The sequence below is a fragment of the Rhinolophus ferrumequinum genome, chromosome 5, assembly GCF_004115265.2.
Source record: "Rhinolophus ferrumequinum isolate MPI-CBG mRhiFer1 chromosome 5, mRhiFer1_v1.p, whole genome shotgun sequence".
NCBI classification, from domain to species: domain Eukaryota; kingdom Metazoa; phylum Chordata; class Mammalia; order Chiroptera; family Rhinolophidae; genus Rhinolophus; species Rhinolophus ferrumequinum.
Window position 1 is genome coordinate 60,907,287 of NC_046288.1, and position 2,815 is coordinate 60,910,101.

At 38.6% G+C, this 2,815-nt stretch overlaps 1 pseudogene; it reads right to left on the reverse strand.

Annotated features, from left to right (window-relative positions):
* Nucleotides 1-671: 671 nt before the first annotated feature.
* On the reverse strand, nucleotides 672-2,434 carry LOC117022549 (eukaryotic translation initiation factor 2A-like; annotated as a pseudogene).
* Nucleotides 2,435-2,815: the final 381 nt, after the last annotated feature.

Below are 2,815 nucleotides of genomic sequence, written 5' to 3' on the forward strand. Positions count from 1 at the left end.
TTGGAAGCCAGATGCAAAGAAGTGCATGTGACTAGTCCACAGAGCTCATAAAGGCAGACACCAGACCTCCAGGAGCCAAGAAACAACAGCACACAATACTCAGGAAGCTCAAAGTCCAGGATGCCTCATTTAGATTATTTCAGTTACCTGCCTGTTTTCTCCCCTCTACAGTCAATTGTCCAGCCCATGTATTGGTTCCATAAATATTGTCTGAATTCTTTTTTAAGTTGGAGTTATATATCAGAAAGGCATTCTCTGACTACCTTCAAATCCCTCTCTATCCCTACCTGTTTCATTGTCTTATTAACAGTTATATCTCTCTAAAATTATGTTTATTTTTAAATTCAAAGTGTTTTTATTTATTTACACGGTAAATACCATTCCTTACTAAAAAACAACGACATCTGTCTCTCAATTGATCACGCTTAGTTAGAAAATTCATGTGTCTCTTTTTTATATCATATATTGACATCGTAGAGGATTCAGGATGCAAAAATCAATTTATTAGGCATTATTAAATACTTTCATACATGTATAGAAATGTTGGATAAGTGGTTAAAATTCTAGATGCCCATTAAATGTGCAACATGGATATTCCGTATATACCAATGAACTTAAAAGAAGACGTGTTTGCAATGATTTCTGGTAACCAACTTGCTTTCTGTGAATCTTTAAATACCCAATTCCAAATCTTCCAGCTCCTGGAGAAGGGCTTTCCCTTTTTCAATCTTCTCTGATTTTTTTTTTCTAGCTGCTGCTTGTTCTTTCAGTTGTTCAATTACATTTAGTTTCTTCTTAAGTTCTTGATTTTTTTTTTGTCTCTCTCAGGGTCTCTGGAAGTTGACTGAGAGATAGTATTTAGCTGAGCTCTATCGGGCAGGAGTAGGTGCCAAATCTGGTGGGCTCTTGTTAATTCTTGCTTCCAGTTTTGCAACTTTTTTAGCCTCATGCTTCCTATGATTTTTAAGCGCTGTTTTTGATAGCAGCTTATCATTTCCTAGTTGTGGTATCATATTCTGAGGTGTTTCCTCCTCATGCAGTTTGGAATTGGTGCTTGGTTTATTTCTTAAAGCTGGGGATCTATAAGGTGTTGTAGCTTTAGGTTCTTAACTAGGCAAGTCACTTGGAGCTGCTTGGTAAGTAATTGTTTTTGTTGCAAATATTACATCTAAAAATGGCTGCCAAGAAACCTGCTATATTCCGCATTTGATGGCACATCATATTTGTGCAAGACAGGACCAGTATAATGCCAAATCTTGTACCCATTATTCACATGTAACCTGGGAGCACACCTGGCTGTCAAAATATGCTCACCATCTGGACACCAAGCAAAATATGTAGAATCAGAGGCCACTGGTTTAGAAATAAGTTTGTAGTTTTTAAAGTCCCACTCTTCCATTTGTCCCCTCAGAGTTCCAAATCCCGCTAGTACTAATATACGTCCATGAGTGCTATAGTAGGCTGCATTATGAGGACCAATTCCAAAGTCAAACACAAAAGGATTATATTTCAAGGTGAAAATCGTCGCTTTGGCAGGCATAAAACCATAAACAGCACAGGACTCAGTAGAACTATAATTCCAAACTACATCATATATGGGGCCATTTTTTGGTCATTACACTTCAGCTCTTTCTCTGTTTGTTGCAATGTACTGCAGCGTTTGCTCCTCGTTGTAGGAAGCTTCTGTCTTGTCAACATCTGTACTAGCTATTACCAACACAGCAGGAGATTTTTTATTCCATAGCATTCTAACCTTATCTTCCTTAAATAGACTTTTATTGGCTAAAGCCACATGAGGTCCATCAATGTTGGGGTACACGCATAATCTAACAAATGAAGGTGTACCCTTACTTCCTGGAACATAGACAGCCATCTTGTATGGTTGGAGTCCAGGTGATAACACAAAATCATAAATTTTTTGCAAATGCAATTTATTTCCAACTGCATTGAAATTGTTGTTTTCAAAGAAGTGAACTTCATTGTCAACATTTCAGGCACAAATAATTTCATCTTCCGACCAGGATGGACACCAATTTTGCACTTTTTTCTGGATGAAAGACTTCAAACATGTCCCAGTTTTCACATCATAAAGTTGTAGGGTAGGAATCCCAGCTGTGCCATCTTTAGAAGTAATGTAAGGCGTCCAAGTTGCCAGGATAGTGTTTTCTGGCAAGAACTCAAGGCAAACTGCCTTTTGGGGGAGGTGGGGGGGGTCAAAGGAGTGCAGTAGTCCTGTGTGAGTGACATTGATAATATTTATTTTTTTCTCTGTTGCCCCAGGCAAACAAGGTCCCATCCTTACTAAAGGTATAGACTTTGCAATTTCCCCACATTCCCTTGGAAACACTGTGCTTTCTGTGAAATGTGGTGGTCCACTCAATAAGTACAGTCCTTCTGATCCTTGGACTGTCAAGAGTGACGTGGTTGGCACCATGTTGTCCTGGGAAAGCTATGTTTACTTTTTATGTTCAACTGCTTATCATCTACTTCCTCAAATAGAATTAAGCTCCCTGAGAGCATTGGACTGTGCTTGGTCCAGAGCAGGCACTCAGTTATTAATGAATGAATGAGTACACATGAATGACTACTGTAGACTGAACAATGTGACCAATGCAAAATGAATCAGTCACAAAACCTGAATGAAAGAAAGTGGAAATAAATTCACCATTTTAATGTCCACCATCCAGACCTCCTTCTCCTTAGAGGGAGTTCCCCAAGATATGTATCATTGTCAGAATGCAGAATTCTCACCTTTTATTACAAAAGCAAAAAGGGAGAAATTACCTGTTTCTCTGAACAATGGCAGCCAAGACAT